The 19,897-nt window shown below is 40.6% G+C and overlaps 1 pseudogene; it reads left to right on the forward strand.

The window, feature by feature from the left end:
* The first annotated feature begins 385 nt into the window (after nucleotides 1-385).
* Nucleotides 386-19,897, forward strand: part of LOC147619064 (uncharacterized) — a 56,789-nt pseudogene continuing 37,277 nt past the window's right edge.

A 19,897-nucleotide genomic window follows, 5' to 3' on the forward strand; every position in this document is an offset into this window, starting at 1 on the left:
AGGAGACTTTGTGAGGAGAGGACAAAGGGTGAGGTGCAGCCATCATGAGGAAGAGGTATAGCACAAGGAGCAGAGGGGAGGGAATTGAAGCGAAAATAGTTGCAGCGTTGACACGGGCGTGTCGACACGGGCGGGATTATTCAAAATTTTTTTAAACAGAGCGTCTATAGGTGCGTCTATAGATGCATCTATAAGCGCGTCTATATCAGTATAGATGCATCTATAGATGCGCCTATAGACGCGCCTATAGATGTGCATATAGCCGTGCGTAAACCCCGCCAAATCGTAAATTTGCCTATGGCCCCTCTCTCATTTCCATCTCTCTCTAGTTTGCATGTCTATGTTCTCATTCTCTTGTAGTAAGCGTAGTGAAAATGAAAAAGCCATGGAAAATGATCACCTTTATAATGCGGCTTTGACCCCACTTTTTGAGGGATGCACATATTCCATTCTACGCGCTTCTCTCGAGTTGCTCAACTTGCAAACAATATATGGATGGAGCAATGCAAGTTTGAATGCACTTCTAAAGTGAGTATTCTACTTTCATAAATTGTCTACTTCCATTATAGATATATAAGAAGAAATTATTTTTTATATTAATGTATTTGATTATTTTTTATATTAATATATTTGATTATTTTGTCGATAGGCTTTTGTCGAAGATGCTTCCAAAGGAGAATAGATTGCCAACCTCAAGAGACCAAGAAAGGTGCTTTGTGACATCTCTTGGAGGCTTGGACTATACTCGCATCCATGCATGTATCAATGATTGTGTTCTCTTCCATGGGATACATACATTAGCTCAAGAGTGTCCTATTGGTGGCGAGCCAAGATATCGAGAGGACCTTAAAAGTTTACATGTGCCGTGTAAGGTGGTTTGTGACATTTTCCCATCATTCCTCGCATCCAACACATGTTCAAGTGCAAATCTATTGCAGAGATCATGTCATGGCATTCCTCTCATCGATCCAATGATGGAAAGATGAGAATTCCCGCCACAAACACTCCGGCATGGAAGCACATCGAGGAAATGTGGCCAAGCTTCAAGGAAGATCCTAGACATTTGAGACTTGTATTGGGTATGGATGGTGTTAATCCTTTTGGAATCAAGAGCACCTCATATAGTATATGGCCAGTGGTAGTGGTGAATTACAACATTCCTCTATCCATGGCAATAAATAAAGGACATATGGCCAGTAGTAGTGGTGAATTACAACATTCCTCCATCCATGGGAATAAATAAAGGACATATGTTATCCCTTCTCATTTCTGGGAAACATAAGGTAAAGAATATGGATATATATCTTGAGCCCTTGTTTGATGAGCTTGAGATACTTTGGAGAGGTATCCATGTGCATGACATATGTCGGCCTCCATCTTCACACGAGACTCTCTTGAAGGCCATCTTGATGTGGACAATGCACGACTTTCCTGGTTTTGGCGAGTGTTCAGGTGAGTCAAATGGGTTTCTATTCATGATAATTCTTTATTATCATTGTACTATTTTTTGACATGCTTAAGTGTGTATGTTGTTTAGGTCTCTCCATATCTGGATACCATGCAATGTCCTATTTGTGGTCCATCATTGGTTGCATCTAGGCCAAAGAGCTTGAAGAAAGTGATATATGAGAATCATCATCGATTTCTCCCTCATCATCATCCCAAATTTGTTCGTTCTTGGATGGGAGTCCCTCCACATCCACTAAGCATGGGAGATTGGAAGACATTATGGAATGGAGTGGAAAGTCCTCCTCCCCCCGGCATGAATAGGTAATATATCTTTGACATAGAATTCCAATACAAGATTTGACTTGAAAAGATAATCTTCTTAATATTTGTTGTTATTTGATAAGGTTCTCTATCTTCTTTCGCCTACCATATTGGAAAACCCTCAAAATTAACCATCTTCTTGATCCAATGACATCTTCAAGAATGTTGCCTCGAACATTTGGGACCACTTGAGAGGAACACGGGACTCCTTGCTTGTAAGAGAGGATCTACAAAGCATAGAGAGGATGCAAAGAGCTTGGCCACGAGAGGGACCAAATGGGAAGACAAGTCTACCTCAAGCACCTTCTTGGATATTGACAAAGAAGGAGGAGAAGTTGGTGAAAGATGCCATTACTACATTCTGTACTCCAATGGGCTGCATGAGGTGTTTAAAAGGTGCCTTCACAAAGACAAAGAAGAGAGACATTCAGTAATTATATGGCTTGAAGTCCCACAATTGGCACAAGATGCTTCAAGTAAGTGAAACATTAAAGTTGTACATATTTATTGTGATATGTTGCTATTACGTTTTTGAGATTACATGTAAAGAATCATGCATTTTTGAGATCACATGTATAGATTTATTGTGATATGTTGCTTTTAGTGGCATTACTTAATCATTCACCTTTGAACTGCTTTTCATGGAATTACTTGATATGCCCGTCTACTAAGCTTTAACTTGATGTCATTTTATGCATATTATTATTTAGGAAGATGTCCCATCTATAGCATTTTTCAAATAAGAATGAGTCCTTTATGAGCAAGGAAATTATGTCTTAAGACTTATTTATCCTTTAAGAGAGAGGAGGGAGGGAGAGAGAAGACGGAGGAGAGAGAGAGAGAGAGAGAGAGAGAGAGAGAGAGAGAGAGTAGGGATGCTAATTTATATATATATATATATATATATATATCATAGAAATTATTTTTAAAAATTAATATTTACTTTAAAAATGGTCAAATTAAAAACGGCCAACTTATTTAAGGGTGTTAATCACCATTCATTTTGTGTGTACTTAGTACTTATTGTGTCATTCTTTCTTGTTCTTGTGTACTTCTTTTTTATTCCTCTTTAAAAATGAGATGTACAATCACATTCCCATCTTCTAAGAGGAATCTATGCTTCAGCAATGGACGAGTTCTCGTGAGTGCAAAGCTCTTACAAGAACAAGTAGCTCTCCACTCATTCTATGAATTGCAAGCAATAGTAAATATTGGGTCCCGAGAGTTGCATGTCTCTCTCTAAAGGCAACCTCTAATCATGACAGGGAGGAGTTCTATATACTATACTTGAGTACTCTCTTTTAGCAGCCAATTACTCCACAATAAAGCACAAGCAATGTGAGCAAGAAGTTCCAAATTATGTCATGTTGAAGTAGAGGATTTAAAAAAAGGTTAAAAAATTTTCGACATGCTGCACTGGAAAAATTATATCATAAAAAATTCTTCGTTGATGGTGGAATGGGAGCCATCAGACTCACTCGTAAGTAGGCCATATATCCTCCTTAGGAGATGGCAAAATTGATGGCCAATTATGTACTTCTTTCATGATAAATCTGTTGCCCCCCTGAGAGCTCTTTACTTCGTTAATGAATTATTTGAGGAAATTATCCAATGTATGGAATGACTTGGACATATTGGTCTTTGGAATGTTTGTGCTTTTCCATGAAAATGCTCATCACCTTGAGCATCCATTGTTCAACGATGCTTCACTCGACCGTGTGGACAGGAAGAGGGTAGCTTTGAAAAGTTAATCAAAAAATGAATTTGTTGTCTCTCTACTAATTGACTTACTTCTACCACCACGAATAGATACTTTTGATTAGCATGTATTGTGGGTAGGTTGGTGCCTTATGGTAAGTATTTCTATATTGGGAGGGGGGGTCCTCTAGAAAACCACATAAACTTCCAGCAAGCAAGCTAGTTTTCCATGGTGCTTTTGGTGAAAAAGTTGTCCTTAAGTGGTCTATTATTTATAGCCATCCCTCTCAAGTTCTAAATGATCAATATTCCACTACTGCCATCATGACTCTACGTACTCTTTTAGTAGAGGTAACTCCATTTTGTATATGTTCTCCATCACAAGAGACTACACTCTGTGGTGGGCTATGGCATAAATAAAATTGTTATACCTAAGAATCTCTCTTTATTGAAAAGATTGACTTCTTAGTTTCTAAGCAGTTCTCCTCCTCATTTGAACTTTCATTATGTTTCAGCAATAGTGTGTGCCATGGGATTGAGCACTCTATGTTCTTTGGTCAGGGTAGTGTTGAGGCTTATGTTACTTTCTTTGTGGACTTGTGGAGATAGTAGATATGTTAAATCAAAATTCTGAGATTGTATGGGTTGTTTCCCTTCCTTTTGTTTCTCTTTGTATTCTCTAGCCTTGGGCATTTCCTATGTAGACCTATTAAATGGGTGCCATTGGTTGCTCTTTGTGTGACATTTCGTGTGTAGACCAACCAGTAGATGGGTGGCCTTGGCCTTTTTGTGGTTGGTGTTCCTTGTGTTGTTGGTATTGGGAGTCTTTGTTTATCTTTGGATCTGGTCTTTGATATCCTGACCCTTTGCCATCTTTTTTTTTTCCCTCTACGGGCTCTTTGCTATCTTGCTTCTCATCTTTCCCCTTGTTATCCTTGTTCTCTTCTTCTTCCCCCTCTTTGAAGCTTTCTGAATCTTTTGGGTCTTTGTGCTTTTCTGAGCATTCCAGATCTTCAAGGAAGTCTTCTATTTCTCCTAGTTCTTCCTATTGGATGATTTTGGAATAAGCTATATGCTACATCTTGAAGAAGTAAGTGTTTTCTTCTATTCGCAATGTGAGCTACGTGAGAGCTACGTATGGACTCTAAGATAAAGCAATAAAAATTTGGCAAGCTCATCATATGTTGGGCATGCCATTTATGTTAGCTTTTTGTAAGCCTTGGTGGTTAACTTCTTATTTGTGCCCTCCAGCCATTTTAAAGTTTCCTAGCATATGGCTAAGTCCATTGGCACTCTAGCTATATACTCATCAGCACCTCATCAATGCAATATTTGGCTAAATCTATAGGTGTCTTTTCGATTAAGAATAATGCAATGAAGTTCATTATCATGGGGTGTATTTTAGCTTAATATAAATCCTTAAAAATTTTCAAGGCCAAGGTCCCTTGAAAGAAAATCATGGTGACATAAGCTTCTAGTGCTTGGGATACATGCCTACATAGCCTAACAAACTATAACCTAGAGAGGGGCTCGTCTCGCGAGTGACATCCCTAACATGAGGACCAAGCTATACCTAATTATCTTCTTGATATTGTGTGCCTCTTGCTGTCACATAAGAGGTCTAGGGGCATTAGGGCTACATATTTCAAAGCCCCATCCCTCTCCTCATGGCTATCAGTAAAGAAGTGTAAGGCTTTTAAGGTTCTTTAGCATACTTCTATGTATCTTTTAGGAACTGAAACTTCTCCTCTAAGGCCTTTAGAAGGTTATTATTGCTTTTCATTGTGCAGCATATCTTTAGTATTCTACTCCAAGGTTCTTTGCATCTTGTTGGCTTTGACTTGCATTTCGTCAACCTTGGAGTGTGCTTTTGCCAGATCATCATTGCATTTGTTGATTTTTTTTTAAATGGACCATCTTGTTGGATCTTGATAGGTGGTCTTCCAATAGGGATATCTTTTATGTGAGCTTAGAAGACACCTTCTCTTTAATGTGAGCTTATCTTTTATTTCTACTTCTTCCCTTAACTGTTGCATTTTGTGTTCAAGAACAATCCATTCCACATGGAGCGCCCTAGCCTCTTGTGCATGTCTTCGCTCAATGATTTTTGTGCATCTTTCAATGTTGTCTCATACATCTGCATCTTTATTACACATGACTGCAAAAGCTACAGTGTGTATTATATACTTTTGCCCTTCTCTATCCTCGGGCTTGGCACTACTGCATAATCAACAATATCTCCTGCATCCAAAAACAATTTTGCTATCTTGTTAGAATTTTCACAAATTTAAAGAACTTCCCGAATATCTACATTTACATGAGTTCACTATAGAGGGGGTGGATTGACATGGTAGTGGATGGTTGTGTTGAAGGGGCTATGGGACTATTTGATGTGTCTTGCTACTTCTCTTCAGTATTGACCATGGTCTCCTTATCCATTTTTTCTTTTTCTTTACCTTTATCTTAATCTTTCTGGGCTTCTTTATCTTATTCAATTTTATCTATCTTTGACCTAGACTTAACCATGATGTTCCTGTGCTCATCGGTGGGCAAACGTTTTCTTTTTAGGTGATGGCTACTCACTACTCTGCTACCCCTTGTGACCTCAATGTCCTTCTTGTCCTTCTTATTTCAAAGCCCCATCCCTCTCCTCATGGCTATCAGTAAAGAAGTGCAAGGCTTATAAGGTTCTTTAGCATACTTCTATGTATCTTTTAAGAACTGAAACTTCTCTTCTAAGGCCTTTACAAGGTTATTTTTGCTTTTTAGCCATTGTGCAGCATATCTTTAGTATTCTACTCCAAGGTTCTTTGCATCTTGCTAGCTTTAACTTGCATTTCGTCAACCTTGGAGTGTGCTTTTGCCAGATCATCATTGCATTTGTTGATTTTTTTTAATGGACCATCTTGTTGGATCTTGATAGGTGGTCTTCCAATAGGGATATCTTTTATGTGAGCTTAGAAGACACCTTCTCTTTAATGTGAACTTCTCTTTTATTTCTACTTCTTCCCTTAACTATTGCATTTTGTGTTCAAGAACAATCCATTCCATATGGAGCCCCCTAGCCTCTTGTGCATGTCTTTGCTCAATGCTTTTTGTGCATCTTTCAGTGTTGTCTCATACATCTGCATCTTTATTACACATGACTGCAAAAGCTACAGTGTGTATTATATACTATTTCCCTTCTCTATCCTCAGGCTTGGCACTACTGCATAATCAACAATATCTCGTGCATCCAAAAACAATTTTGCTATCTTGTTAGAATTTTTCAAAAATTTAAAGAACTTCCCGAATATCTACATTTACATGAGTTCACTATAGAGGGGGTGGATTGACATGGTAGTGGATGGTTGTGTTGAAGGCTATGGGACTATTTGATGTGTCTTGCTACTTCTCTTCAGTATTGACCATGGTCTCCTTATCCATTTTTTCTTTTTCTTTACCTTTATCTTTATCTTTTTGGGCTTCTTTATCTTATTCAATTTTATCTAAACTCACTATAGTTTATGCTTAATCTTTGTTGTTGCACAAAACCATGATCAATCCCATATTCGGATTCTCAACATGGTATCAAAGCTAGGATAGGCTCTTGATTATGGTGGATATCTATGTATAGTAGTTTTTATGAGAGTTAATTCACTTTTTCGACAAGAGATGATAAAGCATAGCCCACTTCATTCATCCTATGTCGAAAAAATTATAAGTTATGGCGAATCAACAAACATACCGCACTTGGACCATCTTAAGTAAAAGAGATTTAAAATAAATGTTCTCCTAATGTATATGTTACTTTATGTGTTTAAGCATGCTATGATGATGAGGATCTCCCTCTCGCTATCTTCATTTATTTCACGAAGGATAACGTCAACACATCGATGTCTTGATACAATAAGGATAGCATCAACATATGGATGTCTTGATACAACATTCTTGAATGCTACATTCATTAAATTCAATAAGGATAGCGTCAACACATGGATGTCTTGATGCAACATTATTGAATGCTACATTCATTGTGAACCTAATTAGTCCATTGCTATTTTTAAAAACTTAACACCACATTCAAAGATTTTGCATGTTAAGATGACTCGTATTTGCTTATCTCCTCTATCCATACCACAACATGATGATTGTCGTCCCACACATAAAACATCTTCTTAGACAAAAAATGTCCACTCTGTATCTTTGATCACATTCTCGACGAACTCCTCATTTTTCATTCGCCATATGTCATCTCATCTACTAACATCATCCTGTGATACTTCTCTAATAGGATTATGGGATGAGGAGACAGAGCAAATGAACCTACACCTATTAGCAACATAGCCATTTGTGTAGAATTTCCTTTGCAAGCTTCTTGTACCATACCCCTTCACCACTTAACTTGGCATATTATGTTGGTAGTGTGTGTTGCCACACATCTCTTCATTTACCTTTTCCATAGCTTCTATGTCACCTACTTAGCCAAACTTAACTCATCATCTTTAGAAGAAAATAGGATTGAAGGGCACACAGGCTTCAACAACATCAGCATCTCCATTGTCTCCCACTCAACAAGGTGGGAAGGAACAAGCTTTAATAATGGAGAAAAGAAGAATGAGGTGTCTACTATTGTAAGAAAAAGCATTGCTACAAGAGAGAAAGACGAAGAAGAGGAGGAAAAATGCCAAGAGCAAAGAAAAGAAGGATGGCCCTAACATGAGGCCAATCTCATAAGTGACTATTGCAGTTGGTATTGAACCTTGGAGGTTCAACCTTGTAATAATTTGTGTGACTAATAATCTAGTGGGAATTGTTCTCCTTTCACTCTATATGTGTATGTCTTAGTTAAGCATTCCCTATGCGTGGTTAGTTGTTAAAAGGGTGATCAAGCATCCTTAGAGTGTGAGTCACTTTAGTACCGTAGTGGGAGCCATGACATTACTAACTTAAGGTTGAGTACCTAAGGTGATAGAGGGCTAGAGTGATGACTAGTTCTTTTAGTATTGAACTTTGGAGGCCTTCATATTACTAACCTGGCTGGAATAGTCTAAGGTTGAGTACCTAAGGTGTTAGAGGGCTAGAGTGATGACTATTTCTTTTAGTATTGAACCTTAGAGGTTCAACCTTGTAATAATCTATGTGACTAATAAGCTAGTGGGCATTTTTTCCTTTCACTCTATGTATATCTTGGTCAATCATGTCTTAATTGTTAAAAGGGTGACCAAGAATCCTTAGGGTGTGTCACTTTAGTACCTTGGGGGCCATCACATTACTAACATGGATGAAATAGTCTAAGGTTGAGTACCTAAGGTGTTGGAGGGCTATAGTGAGATGACAACTCACCTATGAGTTGTCAACAACCCATGTGGGGGGAATCTTCTATTCTAGGGGAGTTCGCATGTAGAGGCATGGGTTCATTTATGGAAGGTAAGAGTGGGGTGTGCGAGGCATCTTTTGGTGCCCTCCTCAAGTGATAAAGTTTTCAATGGCCACTTCACCTCTCACTTATGGGTGTGATATAGGAGTTCTTTTTTAGATGATTAATATAAGCTTAGTGGATCTTTTGTGAGAATGGGAGTTCTTGTGTGGAACATTGGTAATGATTATAATGTAATCTTAGTAGATCCTTGTTGATAATATCTTCTGTCTCTCATGCTTTTAGTAGATGTTTTTTTTAATGGTTGATGTAGTGCATTATGAGTCTATTTTGTGCAACCTCACAAGCTCATTCTATAGTCCAGAGAGCAAGGGAGTCTAGAGATGATTGGCTCATTGAGCCGGACATGCCTGGACCATCCAATGCCCAGTCCTTAAAGCCATCCATAGATGATTTACTTTTTGTAGATCTAAATTTGGAAAGGGACAGGAAAGGCAAGAGCAAAATGGATCAGGGGGCTGAGAACCAATGGGAGTTTGTACGACAAATTCCAGTGACAAAGGTCTTTCAGGATGACCCACTTCAAGAGGTCTATAAGGACTCTTTAGAAGGATATTATGCCACAACTAGATTGCTAGAGCTAGATCTTCCTCTAGCACTTGTGGTGGTAGTCGAGAAGCTTGCAGGATACAAGAACCGAATCGTTGATAAATGGGCCAATGAATACCGAACCTTAGATTGGAAGGAAATTCGTGAGCTCACGTGGAGAGGACAACCATTATTCATGGAAGTGTTCTCAACTAATAGAGCTAAACCAGGAGAGACAGCCTTTCTTGGAGAAACTGTTGCTCCTCCCCTACGAGAATTCACTAGAGAGGGACCCTCGACATCAAAGTGGACCACTGCAAGTAGCCCAACTCTAGCACCAAGATATTATCCTACACCAAAAGTGCGACCCCACAGATCACACCACAACAACGTTTCTCTCACTATGACAATCAGAGGGTGGGGGAGCCAACTCGGCCTCCTGGAAATGCACCTCCCATAAATGCACCTCCTGGAATGCGGGTAACAAGATCTTTGGAGGGGGTTGCTGAGGCAGGTAATAGGGGACCCACACCAATTTGGATGCATATGGACCACCTTACCAAAGAGAGGAACCACTGAGAGTGAGAGACCGTAGGCCCCATGATGAGTATTCAAGACGAGTAAGGCCATCAACTCTTCAGAAACTGGTAAAAAAGTACGAAGGGTCGAGAGATCCATATGACCATGTAGCAGCATTTAGGCAAGCAGTTTGAGCTGAGCAAGTGACTGACAAGCATACGCAAATTGAAGGATTTGGCCTCACTCTTGAGGGAAAGGCCCTTGCTTGGTTTCAGGCACTAGAGGCTTCAGACAAATCTTCTTTACGAGTTTTGGAAGAGAGATTCATTGCTACTTTTTCCTTGATGGGGATTCAGCATGACACAGTAGCAAACATCTACTCTTTCAAGCAAGGCGAGACTGAGAGTGTTAGAGACTGTGTAAATAGGATGAAGCAGTACATTAATCATTGCCCAGAAGATGAGAAGCCCACCCAGAGTCGATTAATTTCTCTCTTCTTAAAAGGACTCAAAAATTCAACACTGCACACACATCTCTATGCAAAGAAGCATACAAATTTCAATGAGTGTTGCCATGATGCTATGGATTTCACAGATAACTTCAAATTCCAAGATAGTAATGGACCTAAGTTGCAACCTAGAGATCAGTGGGGTGATGACCAAAGGTCAGGGTCTAGTGCACTAGTAAATCTAGACCACATAGCTAACCTAGTACTAAGGAGATTGGGACAAACCTATCGCCCACCCATGCAGCCACAACAACAGCAGCAACGAAGGAGGAGTGTACTACCTACAGGTCCTCATCTTTGTGCAGCATGTGGCGGTAACCATAAAATCGAAGAATGTAATACCTTTTCTTCTCTAGTCACAAACCAACCCACAAAGAAGTGGTGCCAGGCCTGTGCTTGGAATTATACCCACACCACATAGGAATGTACTCGCATTCCTGTGTTGCAAGAATGAGACAGGAGCGTGAGCAGCAAAGGGGTGTAGTGGCTCCACAAATGCATCAACAGTATACTAATTTTGAACGTAAGCCACCAATGGCACAAGAGCAAGCACGACCTGTACTTGGAGCTCACCCTCTTGCTCCTGGGACTGCTCCTATGAGGTTTGTTGACTACGACAATTCAAATATGTGTAGAGACTTGGTAAACCCAAGCTATGTGGAGGAGGAATATGCATCATATTCATCCAAGGAAAATCTCTTTGAAAGTCCCGCATATCCAAGCCAAGCACTGGAGCCTCAACTGGGGGAAAAAATTCTTTGATGTTGCTAGGCGGCTACCAAACTAGGACTCCAGGCCCCTCAGGTCAATGGCAGCAAAGGAAAGTAGAAGCCAAACTAATGGGCCCTTGTTATCAGTGCGGAGAACCCCATTGGAGTTGTGATTATCCACATCGCCCAAGGCAAGCAACTCGATCCAATACAACAGTACCACAGTTTCCACCAATTGAAAGATATTGTCTAGGGTGTTGTGTAGAACACTTTCCAAAGGATTGTTTTGCTGAAACCACATGAGGAAGGCACCTCTCAACCAAAGGTCTCACTCAACTTTGTAGAGGCAATTCCATCGCCACCTTCATCAGAGAATGAGGATGTCGTGCCACTTAGAGTCATGACTAGATAACAGACACGAAATGCCAAAATGCAGATTGATGAGACACCTCGAACTAGGGATGCAAAGGCAAATCTAGTGGACAAGACCCTACATTCCAATAGAAAAAGGACCACTAGGAGGAAAAAGAACCGCAACAAGCAAACTAAGAGTGCATCTAGTAGCTCTCAAGAAGTCTCTAAACAAAACATGAAGGATCAAGCTTTTACATCCCAAGAAGTGCATGAGGAGCATCAACCTCAACCTGGGCCTAGTGCTAAACAAGATGAGGCTAGTACAACCGAGGATAGTTCTGGGGGTTCTGTTTTTGTGGATAAGGTGAATGAGACTCTAGATGCCATCATTGATGCTCATAGAAGTCGCATTGCAGCTTTATCTCAGCTACCCAAGCAGCTTCAAGAATACCCAAACCCTCGTGATGAGGAGAAGATCAATCTAGCTGTACAACAACAACTCATTAGGGAAGCTCAATCAATACTTGAGGGCCCACCTCCACCTATCCCTCGGGGCCCAACCTCTCTTAAGCCAACATTAGAAACCATACCAGAAATGTCATCAAGTTGGGAAATGAAAAGTGAGTTGATCTCACAAGCTCATAGCGAGAAGTCTACACCAATTGACACCCCATTGAAAGAAGGCATTCTGCCACCACCTAGTCTTTCCTTCCCATGCAATGATGAAGTTATTGATGCTAACGAGGACATGGCAAATGAGATGTGGGTAGCAGTTCATGAGAAAGTTAATGAGAATACGTCCTCTATTATTTCACCTCCATTCTCTGAAATGGATTTTACCAGGGGCACAGAAAACAACTTTAGATGCCCAAGCATCCAGGAGGAAGTTCAAACAATTGTTTCTCCTAGAAGTAAGCATACAATGAAAACCTTACCATCTTATTTGGGAGAATATGAGAACTGTTCTCAAACCTTGAGGATACCCTCCATGCATAGAAGGTTGACAAAGGAGATGGATAAGTGTATCGTGCAAGCTATTTTGTCAGCACCAGTGGCTTGTACCTTACCTTTGCTTGATTTGATAAAGCTTCGACCTCAGTTGTGGAATGATATTGCCACATGTTTGTCAGAGCAGGTATTGCTACGAAAGAGTCACCATCATTGTACTATACACCCTGAGACAAAGCATGTTATGCCAGTTCCTATCAACAAAGTAGGAAAATTTTGTGAGGACGATCAGGCAAATGCTACCCTCCCATTAGAAGTGCGAAAAGTAGCTTCAACTGCAATACTTGACAGTGGTGCAGGAGTGGGAATTATGACAAGGTCCATTTGGGAAAAGTGGGGCAAACCAGCTATTACCAGGATGCGCTTGCAGCTAGCAGATGGAAGCTTAGAACATCCCATTGGGCTGCTAGAGAACATATTGGTCACCACATGTGGGATTGAATATGAGCACACATTTGCAGTAGTGGATTTTGGAAAGCATCCAAACTATGAAGTGATATTGGGTAGACCATTCATGCGACAATTTCAAATGATTCAAGATTGGGGATACAATTATTTGTACCTCCAACATGATTCTGTCATCACAAGGGTCAACTTAAAGAATCACTCATATCGTGATGTAACAAGGTCTCCAATAGATGAGTTTGATTTTGCTTCATCTGAGGGCTCAAGAGTTACATTGTCAGATGGATGAGAAGATCTGTGGATATGTGGAGCCTCATGTAAGGATTTCAACACAGAGACTTAAGGATAATCGAAGTGTATCAGATGAGGCATACATTCCACAACCCTTCCCTAAGCACTTATTAATTGATCCCCTAGAATGGAGTCATGTCCTTGCAACATTATCGACATGTGCTTTACCTAAGCCAATTCAATTTTGTGACTCAGATGGATATGACATTATTCCTATACGAATGGTACAACCACGTGACCTTCTAGATGATTTGTACTACGGGGATGCATCCACAACAGCACTGCATGTAGAGGAAGTCCTAGTGGAGGATTTAACACTCGAATTTGCTAATGATGCTGATAAGGAAGATGGATGGGACATTGATTTTGATGATGATGTGATACCATTATCAATGGACAGAATATCGAGTGGAATAAATTTAATCGTAGCCTTACAAATTGATCAAATGGATATTAATGTTGATCGTTTGGCAAGGATGGATCTTATTGAAGATGAGATCGAACCCTAACCAATCCATCACTGTAAATGCATGTAGTGGGATTGTGTAATGATATATACTGTAATGTACTATGAGATGGTTTAAAGAAAATGGTTTTTAATTTTGTAAAGAAATATTGGAGTTTTTCTTAATAAATTTCTCGCGTGTAATAATGCGTGTATATACACGCGCTGATACACGCGTTTTTGAAACCAGTATACACGCGAATTTAGATGCCAATATACACGCGCTGGTAGATACGTTTCTGAAACCAGTATACACGCAAATTTAGATGCCAATATACATGCGCCCGATACTACTCATACATGCGCGACCATACACCCGCCCATAACTTATCGCGTGTATTGAACGCATGTATGGCAGCAGTGTCTTGTAGTGTGGAGCACCATTGGAAAGGTTGTTTACAAGGCTTACAAGGCTTCAAGAAGGCAAGAAATGGAAAACTAGTGACCATGGTACAACATGTTTACACAGCACGAGATATCCATCTTCGCCCAACAAACTCGATTTCCATATAATTGTAAGTATCGCAGGTAGAAAGGGGCATGTGAGATTTTTTGACAGAGAATTGCTAATCCAAACATATTTTGTGATGGGGACCAAACTTTGCAAGCATGTGGGGGTGGGTCTCTCCCACATGCTCACAAAGTTTGGTCACCATCAGAGCATGTTTGGGTACGATGACATGGGAAAGAGTAGGATTTTCCATGGCCTCTCAAGCACCAAGAGACTTGAAAATTGCACTGGGCACTAATTGCTAATCCAAGCATGCTCGAATGGATGGGGACCAAACTTTGCAAGCAGGTGGGGCTGGGTCCCCCCCACATCCCCCCCTCATGCTCGCAAATTGTGGTCACCATCGGAGCGTGTTTGCGTACGACGGCATGGGGATTTTCAACAAACAATATGATAGCCAAAGTGTTAAAAAAATCCAAAAACCATGAACATCAACTAAAATGCAATGATCCTCAATAATGAAAAAACTCATAATGATAAAAACATCAACTAAGTACATAAGAGTGTGAGCTAACCCAGCCACTCTAGGTTTAGCCCCACTAACTCAAAAGATCAAGGCATAATGAAAATGAGCTACCCTAGCTATTCTGAGGTTAGTCACTGCTAATAAATCTAAGTACAATGTAAGTGAGCTAACTGATCTAGTCTGAGTTTAGTCACTATCAAGATAGAGATCTAGTTAGCAGCACCCTCTCTAGCTCTTAAATGATCTAGAATGCTCTCATGGTCATCCACTCAAAGCCAAAAACGCGGGCGAGAACTTTGTTTTTGGCTCTGTACTAGATTAAGAGTGAGCCTGGTAGCAACCACTAGATGAGACAATTGAAATGCCTCTAACTCCCATTTCCATTTGCTGGAACTCAAGACTCCCCCGATGAAGTCAAATCTCCTGGTAGAGCTGACCTGCCACAATCATGCTATGGGCGTCAAAAGAAAATCCATGATCATCCACTGTATCCTGGTCAAGGATACACTTTGGCCTAGCACAACTCACCATCAGATAGTAGTCTACTCCCTCGCTATTGCCCTCACTGGCAACCCTCCTGTAGCAAATCTATTAGGTCATCATAGCTGGCCATAAACATAGGACTTGTGTGCTCATCAGACAACACTAGATGTGAAGCATGCTTGGGGGAGAGGACTGTCTATATCCATGCATCTGCCCATCCTCTTGAGGCACAATGTGACCAATCACCATCCATACATGCTCCAGAGAAGCATGCAAACTGTCATGTGTAAATCGTGGGGGCCGCCATGCACGTGCTCTTGATGGAATGTAAGCGCAAGGTACCAGGTACTGTGTCACAATCATGGGAGGCTCTACGGTCAATCATGCCACCATCCACATGCCAAAAAAATCTCATGACAATCCAAGCATCATGTTTGGGATATGATGATGCTGCACTCCCACACACAAATGTTGGGAGCACCACTCGACCATGTGGTCCGCATCTCTTAACCACTCAGCATCCTGCCATAGTTGATGACGTCTCAGGGCATGTTTCACACATGCGGCCGCACCATCATGCTCTCCCTTCCCATGACCAGTCTCAAAGAATGACCAAATCACTGGGATACTAGACTGCACATGCCACCTATAAACCCATAACACAAAGTCTTAGTTATTGTTTTCTTTAATATGTTCTAGTGAATTTAGTTTAATTACAAATCTAAGAGAACCATAAGTACTACCTATAGAGCCAATAGAACTGTCATGGTGATGACTTGAACTATGCGCCACAGCTATCTGACCAAAGCCATCACTAGCCACATGTGATCCCATAATCTCATAAAAAATCATCATGGAGACGAAAACAGTGTTGCACAAAATATGCATCATGTGAACAATCATCAGTGATATAGAAATGATACTCTTGAATAATGACATGGGCCTCGGGGGTACTCACTATCCCATCTACATGGGCCTCTACATAACGATAGCTAATGTGGACCATAATAGCAACATGGTGAGGTAAGCAAGAGAGATGATTAGGACACAAAAAATCAAATAAGTAATATAGCTCAAACACGAAACAAATATTTTAAAATATAACCATTACCTGCTCTAAGAAGTAATACTCAGATTGTATCTCCTGAAAAGGTTTGAAGGTGCAATTCTCTACAAAATCAACCATAGAGATGACCACACCAATAGGAAACTCTACGAGGCATGCTCGAACTGACAATCCTGCCACTTGGAATAATGATTGTGCCATATATAGGGTAGATCTGCTCCCTAAACGTGGTTCTGAAGTGACAATGTGGTGTATATTTGTCCATGAGCTGCACCTTCCTAGACTGCCCACCACTCTAGAGCTGGTGTGTCACATACTCATAACATTGCCATGGCACACTCTCTTGGTCACTTGCATCAAGATCTACCATCTGTAGATGTGCAAGTGAACCACATGATGTGCAATTGCTCTCCACACAAGGCATCCTATGGAAATGGACATCCTCCATGTGTGCACACAAAAGAGAGTGGATGAAATCACGAGGAGAACGAGGCAACTCCATATGCCCACTAATAGAACGGAATACTCAGATTGTATCTCCTAAAAAGGTTTGAAGGTGTAGTTCTCTGCAAAATCAACCACAGAGATGATCACACCAATAGGAAACTCTGCTGCCAGGCATGCTCGGAACTGACAATCCTACCACTTGGCACAATGACTGTGCTGTATATAGGGGTAGATCTGCTCCCTAAATGTGGTTTTGAAGTGACAACATGGTGTATGTTTATCCATGAGCTACAACTTCCTGGACTTCCCACCACTCTGGAGCTTGTGTGTCACATACTCATAAAATTGCCATTGCACTATCTCTTGGTCAATTGCATCAAGATCTATCACTGTAGATGTGCAAGTGAACCACATGATGTGAAATTTCTCTCCACACAAGGCATCCTATGGAACTGGGCATCCACACTATGGGTGCCCAAAGGAGGGGGGTGGGTTCTTTTAGAAGAGAAGGGGGCTCAGGAAGGGCAGGTTCATGTGGATTATCTAAAGTAAGGGGTTGTGGGGGGGTGTTGAAATATACAAGTGAATAGGGTGTGTGTGGGGATAAGCCCTTAGGGCAAGATGCTGTAAAAGAGAATTTGTAAATGTGAGAGAAGCTGTGAAAAGGTGAGAAGTATCTACTGGGAGAGAATAAAGGGTAGCATGAGGAGATGTAGGAGGTGTGGAGATATTCTGAGAAGAGCTTGAGAGAATCAAGCAAAAGAGGTGGAGTGAATCAAGGAGAAATCAACTGTGGGATTAGATGCTTGGATGTAAAGCCTATAAATTAAGGCATTGGCCTAATGAGAATTTGCTGGTTTTTGATTATCCATGCCTACATTAAGCTATCAGTTAATTACTCACTAATCACGTCATCTAATCTCTTCTCTAATGATATTGATTCTAGCATTTGATCCACCATAGCTAATCACATTGCTGCAAATTTAACATGGTATCAAAGCCTAGCCTAGAGTCCATCAATCTTATGAGCCCATTATCTTGCTAATCACTTAGCTAATTAGGATTAGTAAATAATTAAGATTTTTACCTCTCTTTCAAAAACAAGCTCTCTGCACCCCCAACTAGTGGAGGGGCTTGATCTCCCTCCAGGACTAAGAATAGTCTCCAAGCTTTTAGCCACACATAGCCACAAGCCCCATGCTCCAGCCCATCAACACAAATCGTCAAACCGCCGAGCGCTACAGCCGATTTTTGCTGATTCGCCAGTGCATTTTTTCTAAAGAGAATTAGAGTTCTTGTCTACACCAGATGGAATGGCTGTAATTCCTCTTGGACCTAGGGGTTTTCAAGGGTTCTCTACAAGCTGGTGAAGGCAGTTTTTGATTTGATCAAGTCTATAGTGAGATCCAAGCTCTTCATCAAATCTGCAGGTGACTTTGGTAAAATAGAGATTAAGCATTCAATGATTGGTCAAATCTTGTGTTTCTTGGCTTAATCCTCTACTAGACTGATTGCTATTGATGGCCATGAAAGGATTTGAGCTCATTTGAACTCTAAGGCCCCAGATCTGGATTCCCCGCATACTCTGTTTTTTTGTACACAAAATAGAGGATTAATTTGCTAATCAATGATTAATTAACACTAATCACTATTTTTTAGTGCAATTGAGGGTTCAAATTAACCATTGGGTATCTGATACAGATCCCTATAGCTTCATATTGTAATTCAAAGATGGTTTGATACTCCAACCATTCCGTACAGATTTGTTACCCTTGGTTTAATGTAATTTCTAGTGAATTTATGCTAATAAATCTGCTGGGTGTAATCATCACCTAAACACCAGATTGAGTTATAAAAGGGTACTACCCTTAAATCTTGAAATTGGATCAAGAGGTAAGACCCCCTTCACATCATCATGAGTATGGCACAAGAGATAGCCAAATTTAATGGGGAGCAGTTTTACACATGGAAGACAAAAACCATGTATCTGCTCATGAGGAAAAATCTATGGGGGCTAGTCGAGGGAAGAGATCAATGCCCAGAGGTGAGAGGAGAAAATGAGCGAAAATGCAGGAATGAGAAAGCATTAGGACTTATCACACTTAGTTTAAATGATGAAATCATTCATCACATCACAGGGATACAATGGGCAAAAGATGCATGGGATGAACTCAATAAATTATTTGACACTCAAGCAAAAAATTCAAAGATAAATCTGTTAATGCAATTCTACAAACTGGATATGAAGGAAAGTGAACCTTTAATCACACACTTGAATAAATATAAAAGCATTAAGCAACAACTGTCAGCCACCATTGACAAAAAGGTAGAAGATGACGAGGCCCTAGCAGTGCTTCTAAAGAGTGTGGACAAAGGTGAATATGAAAACATTATAGCAACATTAAAGAATGTACCTGAATTGAAGCTGCACAAGATAGAAGGAGCTCTACTAGAGCAAGAGACCAGAGTCAAAGAGAAGAAATGGCTAGACTCAACAGCAGGAGAAGAAAAGCATCCTTCACCCGAGGAGCATTCTCTCGAGGACGAGGACAAGAAAGAGGCAGAGTAGGAGGAAGGACCTTCACTTGCCACAACTGTGGAAAGCCAGGACACATGGTAAGAGACTGCTACAACAAACCCAGTGGAGAAGGAACGACATCAGCAAACTTCATGATGGAGGCTTAAGGAAGTGGAGTCAGATCATCTTTTCTAAGAGAGAGAGAGAGAAACCCCACAACCCAATGTAACCTACCCCAACAAAGTAAAACCACCTTTGAGCCCCGATGATGTAGGCCATGTGGTAGATGTATGTGTGAGCACTTTAGTCAAGGTCACAGGCACTTGTAGTAGCCTTGGACACATAGAGAGAGAGTGTGTCAAGGACTATGAGTTTAGGGACTTAAGGCACTCGTCGCGGACTATCAAGTAAGAGGGAAACTTGGTATAAGGTCCAGGTGTGATAGGAGTATTCACTTGAGGGGAGGTGTTGAAATATACAAGTGAATAGGGTGTGTGTGGAATAAGCCCCTGGCAAGAGGCTGTAAACTGTAAATGTGAGAGAAGCTGTGAAAAGGTGAGAAGTATCTACTGGGAGAGAATAAAGGGTAGCATGAGGAGATTTAGGAGGTGTGCAGATATTCTGGGAAGAGGTGGAGAGAATCAAGCAAAAGAGGTGGAGTGAATCAAGGAGAAATCAGTGGGATTAGATG

This window comes from Cibotium barometz, chromosome 34, assembly GCF_041138505.1.
Source record: "Cibotium barometz isolate CiBa-2024 chromosome 34, ASM4113850v1, whole genome shotgun sequence".
Classification (NCBI taxonomy): Eukaryota; Viridiplantae; Streptophyta; class Polypodiopsida; order Cyatheales; family Cibotiaceae; genus Cibotium; species Cibotium barometz.